Source organism: Macaca mulatta, chromosome 8 (genome assembly GCF_049350105.2).
Source record: "Macaca mulatta isolate MMU2019108-1 chromosome 8, T2T-MMU8v2.0, whole genome shotgun sequence".
NCBI classification, from domain to species: Eukaryota; Metazoa; Chordata; class Mammalia; order Primates; family Cercopithecidae; genus Macaca; species Macaca mulatta.
The window spans coordinates 9487780-9500362 of NC_133413.1; the positions used below are offsets into that span (position 1 = coordinate 9487780).

The following is a 12583-nucleotide window of genomic DNA, read 5'->3' on the forward strand; positions in this document are numbered from 1 at the left end:
CCTGCACTATCCCCCAGATACTGGCTTGACTAACTCCTGTGCCCCTCGAGTCTGCTCACACCTCATCTAGACCCACCTGCTTGCCCTCTCCCGCATTTCCACCACTGCTGATCCCATTTGCCTGCTCCACTTGCCTGTATTTACCATATTCTATAGTAAATACATCATTTACTTATGTATTAGATTACAGGGTGTTTCCCCTTGCTAGTGTAAACTAAAATTAAAATCCTAAGCCCCTACCACTGGACAGCCCTCCCACTCCCCACCTTGGCCAAGGGAACCCCAGAAAAATCTTAAAAACTTAGTTTCCAGTCATGATGGTGTAAAAAGTAAAGTAGAGGTTCCTCTTCAAAGACTTTCCTCCGCATTTAGTTAGGAATAAATAGTAACTTCTCTTAGAAGCAAAATTTATTCAAAGACCTGTGCTAACATTCTTAAATATCTGCTAGCCGTGATAAAGAAATCAATGTACTTTATGTTCTTAGCTCCCACAATTTAGCCTAAATATTTGCCCTGGCATGCTTATACTGGTCCAAGTAAGCCTGTTCCTCTTTCTTATTTGAAGGTGTTTTTACCTTTCTCACCATTCCACAAGTTACTTCCTCCTTCCTTTGTTCTCCTCTACCTTTTCCTCTTTTAAGAAGTTCTAAGTTGCTAGACAATCGGGACAAATAAAGAACGTCAGGTCCCATTCCAGACAACGGAAACCGGACACAGCAGTAGGGTGGACATGTCAGGTTATGAATGACCCTTTCTCCTTTGTTTGGTATACTCTCGTGACAAAACTGCTGGCAAGTGTACCCTTTCTGCAGGAAGTAAAAATAGCCTTGCTGAGTAAATTAAATTTCTGTTCAAGTGCCTTTTTTTTTTTTTTTTGAGACGGAGTTTCATTCTTGTTGCCCAGGCTGGAGTGCAGTGGCGCAATCTCGGCTCACTGCAACCTCTGCCTTCTGGGTTCAAGCGATTCTCCTGCCTCAGCCTCCCTCCTACCCACCACCACACCTGGGTAATTTTTGTATTTTTAGTAGAGACAGGGTTTCACCATGTTGGCCAGGCTGGTCTCGAACTGGTGACCTCGTGATCCTCCCACCTCGGCCTCCCAAAGTGCTGGGATTACAGGTGTAAGCCACCGCGCCCAGAATTCAAGTGCTGTTTTATTTTTTTTGAGATGGAGTATCACTCTGTCGCGAGGCTGGAGTGCAGTGGCTCGATCTTGGCTCACTGCAACCTCTGCCTCCCAAGTTTAAGCGATTCTCCTGCCTTAGCCTCCTGAGTAGCTGGGACTACAGGCATACACCACCACACCCAGCTAATTTTTGTATTTTTAGTAGCGACGGAGTTTCACCGTGTTGGCCAGGATCGTATCAATCTCTTGAGCGCCCCGCCTACAAGTGCTATTTCTTTTTTTTTTTTTTTTTTTTGAGTCTGAGTCTTGCTCTGTCGCCCAGGCTAGAGTGCGGTGGCGTGACCTCGGCTCACTGCAAGCTCCACCTCCCAGGCTCACTGCAAGCTCCACCTCCTGGGTTCACGCCATTCTCCTGCCTCAGCCTCCCAAGTCGCTGGGACTACAGGCACAGGCGCCCGCCACCATGCCTGGCTAATTTTTGTAGTTTTTAGTAGAGACGGGTTTTCACCGTTTTAGCCAGGATGGTCTTGATCTCGATCTGTCCACCTCGGCCTCCCAAAATGCTGGGATTACACACGTGAGCCACCGCGCCCGGCTCAAGTGCTATTTCTTTAAGGCACAGGGGAACAAGCATTTCAAATAACGGGACAGGAGATCAGACAGCCCTCATTGTACCCCCTCCCTTTTGGAGTTCATACACAACTGACCGGCATTAACATTAAAACAGAGATCATAAGACTAATGGAACAGACTCTGTGGCAGTAAGACACCCCATTATAAACAGGACCTAAGGCCGTGCAGGCAATGGTGAAGTTAGGCACCCCTACGCTTAAAGAATCAACTAAACTCTCGGTGGCTCACGCCTGTAATCCCAGCACTTTGGGAGGCAGAGATGGGCGGATCACGAGGTCAGGAGATCGAGACCATCCTGACTAACACGGTGAAACCCCGTCTCTACTAAAAATACAAAAATTAGCCGGGCGCGGTGGCGGGTGCCTGTAGTCCCAGCCACAGGGGAGGCTGAGGCAGGAGAATGGCGTGAACCCGGGAGGCGGAGCTTGCAGTGAGTGGAGATCACACCACCGCACTCCAGCCCGGGAGACAGAGCGAGACTCCGTCTCAAAAAAAAAAAAAAGAATCAACTAAGCTCTAACTGCCACAGGGTCTTCTTTTTCTCCAGCAGCTAAACAACACTGGCCTTGAGATAAGCAATAGTAAAACACTTGCAGCTCCACCAGACAGTGACTAACTGAATCCCTGTTCCACCAGCCATAACTACGGCTTTAACTGGTCAAGAGACTGATTTCAGTAACTTTCTGCTGATAATACCACCGACCGTGGACTGGTCTGACCAGTTTACAGAGACTGTACACTCAAGACACCTTCCTGTCCTAAAAAGACCTTTTGACATATACGGTCTAATTGTAATGCATTCACATGTTGAGTCTCTATCTCAAAGTGAATATGGGTCATATATTGCATACATGTTTGTTCAATGTGTCAGGTCCACCTTTATAAATATTCATAGCTCCTCTTGTAACCTGTTAAATATGTATGTTTAGCCAACCCATTCAGCATAAAGCACCTACCTCAACCCTTTCTCCTTCGAAGTGCCTGTCTCTGGTCTAAGCTGGAAGCATGCTGTAACCCTTTGGAATAAAGTCTCTTCTCCTTTTCTAAATTGATAAATCATATTTTTTAAGTGAACACTAGAAATCTAAGCTGAATGATGACGGATCTTTTTTTGCTCACTAATGTCCCCTCAAGCATCTAGAATAGTGCCCAGCACATACTGGGTGCTCAATGAATATTTTTTGAATTGAGCTGCACGTTGGACATCTCCTCTTTGATGGCGCCTAAACAGTGCAAATTTAACATGCCCATTCCTTACATCTCTCTCCCACTGAATCTGCTTCTCCTGTGGATAGCATTAACAGCCTCTCAGTTTTGTAATCACAAAATCCGGGTGTCATTGCTAACTCCCTTTCTTTCCTTATATCCACCCCTTCAAAATCATTCATCAAGTTCTATGGAGTCCAAGAAAACAAATATCTTTCATTTTAATCTCTCCTCTCTGCTCCATCTTGGTTTAAGCCACATCTTCTTTCCCAAACCATGTTGAAGTTGACTTCCCCTGTCCTTTCCATATGGCAGGTAGAGTTATTTGTCTAAAACACACACTGGGCTGGGTGCAGTGGCTCACACCTATAATCCCAGCACTTGAGGTCAGGAGTTCGAGACTAGCCTGGCCAACAAGGTGAAACCCTGTCTCTACTAAAAATAGAAAAATTAGCTGGGCATGGTGGTGGGTGCCTGTAATCCCAGTAACTTGGGAGGCTGAGGCTGGAGAATTGCTTGAACCCAGGAGCCGAGATCACGACACCTCACTCCAGCCTGGGCGACAAAGTGAGACTCCGTCTCAAAAAAATAAAAAAAACAAAAACAAAACACACACTTGATTATAATCCTTCCATTTTAAATTCCTCAATGGAAATGTCTTTGAATCAATGAATTGATTTAAAGGAAATCAAGCCTTCTGGCATAGAATAAAAACTCCCTTGCCATTTGGCATCTACATCCTTTGTTGGGATTTCAGCCTCCTGTCCACCCACTCTTGTACTTTCACACCCCGATCCAGTCCTAGCAGCACTTATTGTTCCCCAAACAGGCTGCAGTACTTCACATCCGGCCTTGGCCCAAGCAATTCACCTGCCTGTAATACACTTCCTGCTCCTTGCCTAGCCACCTGCCACGCCTCCATTACAGGTCAGGTGGAATCTGCCTCAGGAATCATCCTTTTCTGGTGTTTCCTGGCCTCTCCTTTATCTGTTCCCGCCCCCCCCCCCTTTTTCTGTGTGCAAGACAGACAGGGTCTTAGGTTTTCCAGGTGGGCCTCAAACTCCTGGGATCAAGGATCTTCCCATCTTCCCATCTCAGTTTCCCTAGTAGCTGTGATTCTTTATCTCTTCTTTAAATGCAACAAAAACATTGGTTGAACATCTACAATGTGGCAACAGACATGGGAAAAAACAAAGATGAGTAAGATAAGGTTCCACACCCAAAGAGCTTACAAGCAGAGGAAGAGACAGACGTGTCATGTGATGGTGCTATTTATTTATTTATTTTTTTTATTTTTATTTTTTTTGAGACGGAGTCTCGCTCTGTCACCCAGGGTGGAGTGCAGTGGCCGGATCTCAGCTCACTGCAAGCTCCGCCTCCCGGGTTCACGCCATTCTCCTGCCTCAGCCTCCCGAGTAGCTGGGACTACAGGCGCCCGCCACCTCGCCCGGCTAGTTTTTTGTATTTTTTAGTAGAGACGGGGTTTCACCGTGTTAACCAGGATGGTCTCGATCTCCCGACCTCGTGATCCGCCCGTCTCGGCCTCCCAAAGTGCTGGGATTACAGGCTTGAGCCACCGCGCCCTGCCGATGGTGCTATTTATTAGAGACACAGTTGGAGCCCCTAATCCAACTCTCTCAATCTGACTGAGGTGCCCACTTGGAGGCTGAATATACAAATGGACAACAGCCAGACCTTATATGATAACAGAACTGTGGCTTAAACAACCACTGCTGCAAGCAGTCCGAGGAAATCAAACTGAGGTAGGAGATGAGATTCCAGAGGCGGGGCTTAGACAGCCGACCAAATTGAGGACCAGCTAAAACAAGGAGGGGCAGAAGCAGCTTTCCACCAGTGTGCCATGTCAGTTTACCATTGCCATGGCAACACCCTGGCTTTAGGACCCCTTTCCATGGCAATGACCCAACAACCGAGAAGTTACTATCCCTTTCCTAGAACTGTCTTCAGAAACTGTCCCTTAATCTGCATGCAATTAAAAGTAGGTATAGATCTGACGGCAGAACTGTCCTGAGCTGCTGCTTTCCGCACACTGCCTGTGGAGCAGCCCCGCTCTGCAGGAGCAGTCACAGAGCTACCACACTGCCTCTTTAATAAAGCTGTTTTCTTCCACCCTACCACTGGCTCACCCTTGCATTCTTTCCTGGGCAAAGCCAAGAACCCTCATGGGCTAAGGCCCAATTTGGGGCTTGCCTGTCCTGCATCAAAACCACAATCTCAGCAGCAATCAGCCCCAAATGGTCAGGATTCTCACAACTCAGAATCAACCACAGAAAGACAAACACGCTCCTCAAACCAATCACTGAAGACACCTACCTCTATCAGCTGCCTCCAGCCTCCCCAGGCCAGAAGCCTCCAATCAGAGCACCCCTGCAGCCTTCCCCTTTTCCATTGTCAAGCTTCCCACTCCTCTGCCTGCCTCGGAGTGTCCACCAAGTGCACAACTCCCTTGCTAGAGTAAGTTCTGAATCAAGAGCCTCATTTTGTTGTGCTCATTGGGCTGGTCTTTACTTTCACAGACCTCAGTACTTCTAGTACTTCTACCATGTTCCGTGGTTCCTCCCATCCTGAACTTTCTGTATTCTAACAATCTCTCGTCTGTCTCACCACCTCACAGTGGCCCCTGAAGGGCAAGCACTGGGCCTACACAGTATCTGGCAGAGTGCTCACAGCATAATCAGGTCGGTCCTAGAAAGCTCAGAACATGGACAGTCCAGTCACTTATCCCCCATCCTCACACAGCACTTTTTCCATGAACAGAAACACTTTTCACACTCCCGTTACAATAGGATTTGGCTTTGTGTTTTGTTTATCCTTGTATTCCCAAATCCTAGCATTTAGGAGGTATTTAAGAAATATTTATGACATGTCTAGAGCCACTGTGAAAGCTTACATTAAATCCCACGTTTTTCACAATGTCAGTTATCTCAAAACCCCAACTCAGGAGCTAAACCGATCTTTCCCTTAGAATCTGTCGAGTCCAAGTATCCCGCCTCTCCTTACTTTCATGGAAGCCTAGATTCACCCCCCACCCCCCATATTTCCATGCCCTCCTTCACCGTCCTGTCCAGCAAACACCTCTCCTCCTTCCAGGCAACAGGCACAGGCACAAAAGGCATAACCGCCACTGGTCATGTTCCACCCTGCTGTCTCTGTACCATCTCCTCTTCTCTCTTTCAGTCCACTTACACTATAGCATGCCCACCTTCTTTTATGTATTTTTTTTTTTATTATTATTTTTTTTTGAGACGGAGTCTCGCTCTGTCGCCCAGGCTGGAGTGCAGTGGCGTGATCTCGGCTCACTGCAAGCTCCGCCTCCCGGGTTAACGCCATTCTCCTGCCTCAGCCTCCCGAGTAGCTGGGACTACAGGCACCCGCCACGTCGCCCGGCTAGTTTTTTGTATTTTTTAGTAGAGACGGGGTTTTACCGTGTTAGCCAGGATGGTCTCCATCTCCTGACCTCGTGATCCGCCCGTCTCGGCCTCCCAAAGTGCTGGGATTACAGGCTTGAGCCACCGCGTCCGGCCTTTCTTTTATGTATTTATTTTAAAATTTTATTTATTTTTGAGACAAGGTCTCACTCTGTCACCCAGGCTGGAGTACAGTGACATGATCTTGGCTCACTGCAGCCTTGACCTCCTGGGCTCAAGTGATCCTCCCACCTCAACCTCCCTAGTAGCTGGGATTACAGGTGTGCATCACCATGCCTGGCTAATTTTTGTATTTTTTTTGTAGAGATGGGGTCTCACTACATTGCCCAGGCTGGTCTTGAACTCCTGAGGTCAAGCAATCCTCCTGCCTTAGCCTCCCAAAGTGCTAGGATTACAGATGTGAGCCACGGCACCAGGCCCTACCTCCTTTTGGAACCAACTTGAAACTCACTGAGAGCCTACTGCCAGGGTGAGTTAGATCTCACTCACTGGGAGAGAAGCATGGGAGTGTGGGTTGTTACCTGCCCACATTCCCCCTTCCCCACCTCTTCCATGTGGAACACGCTCTATGGAGTTCCAACGGCACCAACCACAACCCTTACCCTCAACTGCTAGGTACTAGTATTTTCCCAGCTATTAGGTTTTCCCATAAGCCACTGCAGTCAGAGACACTATTAGCAAGGCTGCTCCAGAGAACCTCCTAAGGCAAGGACGAAGGTCATTCTTTCACATTTCACTCTATAAACTTTATTGTGTGACTCTTTCGACGTTTGTAATTTAAAAAAAATAATGTTTCTCCTTGCCCCTTTGGTCTCCCACCATTCTTACCCCGACAAACATCCACGTCCATTGTGGGGTAATCCAACATCCAGTGTCTTCATTTTTGATCCTAAGCCACTGGATGCTGTCAGGAAAAGTCAGGAAATGCACAAGTGCCCTGGGCTTGCCGTGTGGCTCTACAGCCCTTCCCTCTAACCGGAAGTGATCATGTTTCCCTTACAGCTGTTACAAACCTCCTCACTCTTCTGTACCCCAAACGCCTCACTTTTAGCAAATTTTTTAGGGACTTGTTATTCTTTCTCTTCCCACCCTAGCCCAGTCATCTTTAAGTGACAGCTCTGGTGTAAGCTTTCTCTCTCTCTCCTGGTTTTCTCCCCTGAACTAACTACACACAAACCTTCACGTTATATTCATCCTTTGCTCTCCTCCCTGCCTTTCATTTTCTTTTTCTTTCTATCCACATTTCTTACTTTTATTTCAACATTTAAAATATTCATAGATGGAGTATTATATTCAGCCATCTCCATGGAAGATGTATGAAAACAAAGCATACAGGTATTTCACAATTACAGAATTACGTATTTGTGATTATGTGAATATTTACGCTAGAGTTTATCTGGAAAAACACCATTAAAAAAAAAACAACTTTTGAGTGTTTCACTGGATTAATTTCCATAAAAAAACAAACTGCAAAGAATTTGAGGATACCTAAATATTAGTACTTTTTAAAAATTTCAAACTTTTATAGTATGCTGCTAACGTATCTCCTATAAGGAACACTTAATACTGAATTCTTTTTTTTCCCCCTCAATAGCCAAGTCAGAATATACTTATTTCATTTTTCACCCAAGTCTTTGTTTCTAAACACATTATGTAGAATAGATTTGATCGTCACAGCATCTTGAGTAGCTAATGAGGTAGGAGTATTCTTAAGTTCTTAGGCATTGATAAAGCAAAGCAAAAGACAATCAAGTTACAAAGCTTCTTTTTTAGTGGTTGTTCTTTAAGTAAAATGCTAAGAGCAATGGAAATTGGTCAAATGCTGCTCACATTTTAAAAACAAAGAGGAAAAACCCATTAGAAAGCCCTGATATGCATAGAGTCTGTTAAAGGGAAAAACCTGAGTACTGGAATTAAATTCATTTTGGCATTGTAAGGTAAGGTATCTATGCCTAAAAATGTTAAGCTTTCTGCCTTGGAAAAAAAATCTTACCAAGGAGATAAAATTTAAACAGAACACAAAATTAATCTATACTTTCTTTTCAGAACAAGTTAATTTGCTTCTTTTAACCCAGTTCTCTTTTCCTATACACAAGAAAAGGATTAATAATTTCAGTATACTGCATATCCAGTAACACATTTAAATGAAGTTAGCAGTCAACTTACCAACTGTGCCAGAGAAACGCTCCTTATATGGAGGCTTCATTAACATAATGCTAAACAGCTAGAAAACATGTAGGTAATAGATTTCAGCACCATCTGTTAATAGTGTTTCAAAAAGTATACACCCCCTAAATTCATATAAACCTAGGAAATTTACCCATCATTCTCTCTGCATCTACACCAAAAATCAAAGTTCTGAATTCTAACAACCCTGTGTGCCAAAAATAAGAAATACTTAAAAATCTATCCAATTAAGTTAATGGGACACAAACATGTTCCCCAAAAAAGGAGGGAAGTTACCAATCAAGCATGACGTGTCTAAAATACAAATTTTGGGAGTTTCTCTGAACCTACTCTGGTTCAAGGGGCTGCAAAAAAAAATACATATTTTTAATACATTGGTACCTATTATTTGATGAAGACTAAATTACAAGAAGAGATTTATTTTACCAATTTGCACCTCTTAAGGTTACTGCTAAATATACTTTAAAAAGTCATCTGAAAAATGTTTTAAAAATACAACAGAATAGCTGCTAGAAAAAAAAAATTGACAACTATGTGGTCTGGCAAATGATTTTCAGATTAAGTCCTTGACAATCAACTACAAAACGTTTTAGATGTACGAATCAAACTTGGTAGCAAAACAGTGCAAAACTCTGATATGGCAGCCCTTAATAGCAGGTACTCATTTGAGATTTGCTACCAAAAATAAATTGTCAACAAGAATCTTTTATATGTCTTTAAACCTTTCCTTTTTCTACTCTACCTAGAATTGTATTCCACTGCTGTTATAAAAATCTCAAAATATGTGTATATCATTTATATAGAAGATAATTATTTCCTCTTCACTGCTGCCTCCTTTAATTTCAGTTATAATTCCCTTTATAAACATTCTTTTCCTAAGGCACACCGTGCCCTATTTATTGCCACAAAGCCACTAAAATCTGTGCCTCCATCTGTCTGCTTCATGGGTATGGTTAAATACAAACCACTTGCTAGTGTCTGCTGAAACTTAGTAACACCAAGCCTAGAATGCCATTGTCTGTTCTACTGGGGCAAAGGCCAAAATACACAAGCATGTACTCATATGCTCTTTTCCCTACAAACTAACCATATTACCTACCATAACAGTAAAGCTTAATGACGTCTCTGGCTACATATAGTTCATACTCAATATTATGAAATAAAGTGTTAGGCCAGTAAGCGTTCATAATTTTTATTAAATCCTACTCTAGTTTAACAATATCTGATGTTACAGACATCATCCCATGGTGAACATGTTTAATAAGTGAAAGCAAGTCAGACATCTCATCTAGGTCTTTATTTTCTGCAGACTAAGCAATAACTACACAGAACACTATGGGTAATGACAAATACCTTCTCAGTTTCCACATAAGCCATGTTATCAAACTAGATCTGCTAATATTGAATACAGTCGATTTGGTGATTGTAGTTCTCATATAATTATAAGTATCATATTAAGATAACATTTTGACAGTTTCACTGACTTTCCAAATAAGCATAACATACTCAAAGAAAAGAATAAAGAGTGAAGTAAAACTGAACATGAAGAGATTAACTTATTAAAGAAAAATGAAGTAAACAAAATAAAAAGAGTGAAAAATCACTGGGGTGGAAGTCAAACAAGCCTAGACATTTGATTGGAAGAGGACAGATCAAATACGGATTTCACAAACCAAAAGTTTATAAACTCAATGCAATACAAATCCTTTTTATTGTAAAAGCTGAGTTGAAACTAAAAGATGTATAAAAACTATTACTTTTGGCCTTAAACAGTACCAACTCTTATGGTCAAAAAAGCCCACAACAGTTAAGATTGTATTGCTTGATTTTATTTTGCACTAGGTGGTGGACGTAAAGCAATCCTTCTTAATAAAGTTGACAATTAGCTTCACTCAACGTTTTTAATAATGCACATTAAAAAAAAGTATTCATCTTACAAATTCTTCTGCAATCCAAACATACAATAGCTTGGAGAACAACATTTAGAAAACAAAAGCCAATGTAAAAAGACAGATTAAAACAACTAGGACGGTACAGGTTTTATTTATATGGCTCGGATTTTACAGTTTTTGTACTGCATCATCAATGACAGAAATCTGTTCCTTCAGCTGGCTCCATTGTTCTGGATTTAAAGAAATATCTTTTCTTCCGGGTTTCATTTCACCATCAGGATCCATCCAATATTCTCTAATATCCATTAGCACTTTCCCTTTAAAACCTTGAACGCTAAGGTACCTCATTTTCCCAATCTGAAACTTGTTATCATCTCTGCTGCTTCCACTGTTTAGAAGATGACAGAGCTCTTGAAGTTTCACCTGTCTTTTGCTTCTTTATGGATTTTTCTGGAGCAACTTGCTTTTTCCTCTTTAACTTTTTGTCAACCTCACTGTCAGAATCACTGCCGGAAGAGCTTGAAGAAACAAGTTCCTTTGATTGAGGCATCGCTTCACTCAGCTCTAGCAGTCAAACACCCTCCTTCTTGTTCGCTCACGATTCCTCCCTGCCCTTCATTTTCTTTTTTTTTCCTTTTTAAAATTTATTTATTACTATTATTATTATACTTTAAGTTCTAAGGTACATGTGCACAACATCCCTGCCCTTCATTTTCATCCCCTCCAAGGCCAAACTTCCTGCACGGGAGACCACCCTCACATTCCACGTCCTCCCTTCCTACTGCTGGCACTCTGCACACAGTGCTCTCCTGAAGGTCACCATGACCTCGAATCTGATCACCTCCCAAGCCCAAGGGGCCACTGCTCCATCGTTCCGCCTTCATCTCTGCATGATTGACGATGCCGACTGCCCGCTTCTCCTTGGACGTTCCTTTCTCCATTTACCTTTGACCCATCTCACTGATTGCTTTCTCCTTCCTCTCTTGCTCCTTAAACTTGCAAGACTTTCTCTAGGATTCCCTGCACCTTTCCTCATACTCTGTGACACACTGTGAGCCCCTCTAGCTCATCACGACTCCTACTAGGAAAGCTGCTCCATTGGTGCCTCTAAGACCAGCCTATGCTTGTGGGGGGCCAGGCCTGCTCCCCAATTAGGTTGTCTCCATCTCCATAGCACAGGTGGTCACAGGCTCGAGCTCAACACGCCTCAGGGGCTGATGCACGGTGCCCGCTCACCCGCTCTGCCTTTCCCCATCTGCCAGGCGATGGCCTCTGCCAGCGCTCAGCTCAGTGCTGGCTGAGCCCCTCCAGTGTTCCCTTCTCGCCCTGGTGCCCACACTGTTGGCCAGGTGACACCAACAGAGCCACTGCCGCCATGGCCCGCGCCTCTCACCCTCTCCACTCCCACAGCTACAGCCGCCCCATGGCTTGTCAACAACTTCCTTCTCGGCACCACAACAGCCTTTTCCTTTCTACCAATCCCAGCTGGAGCAGACCACACGCAGGCCGTGGCGTCCAGTCCCCGCCATGTCTGGGGAGCCCCTGGACCCACTGTCCTGTAGACACCAACTCACAGGAAATGGTCTCAGCCTCATTTGCCACAGCTCATGCCTGGAGTCCTAGTCTTGTCCTATCCATATGGGTTAGAAAGGTGCATTTCAGCACACACACACACACACACACACACACGTTCTTTTTTTTTTTTTTTTTTTTTTAGATAAGAGTCCCACTCTGTTGCCAGGCTGGAGTGCAGTGGCATGATCTCGGCTCACTGCAACCTCTGCCTCCCCGGTTAAAATGATTCTCTTGCCTCAGCCTCCCAAGTAGCTGGGATTACAGGTGCCCACCACCATACCAGGCTGATTTTTGTATTTTTAGTAGACACAGGGTTTCACCATGTTGGCCAGGCTGGTCTTGAACTCCTGATCTCAGGCGATCCACCTGCCTTGCCTCCCAAAGTGCTGGGATTACAGGCATGAGATACCATGCCCGGCCCACATTCTTTAATGTTACATGTTTTATATATATGCATATATATACACGAATGCATGAGTATGCTCTTCACTCTTCTAAATACAAATAAATCCATT

General features: G+C 44.0%; 1 pseudogene; it reads right to left on the reverse strand.

The window, feature by feature from the left end:
- Positions 1-10408: 10408 nt before the first annotated feature.
- Positions 10409-11066, reverse strand: LOC144330676 (activated RNA polymerase II transcriptional coactivator p15 pseudogene; annotated as a pseudogene).
- Between the last annotated feature and the right edge of the window lie 1517 nt (positions 11067-12583).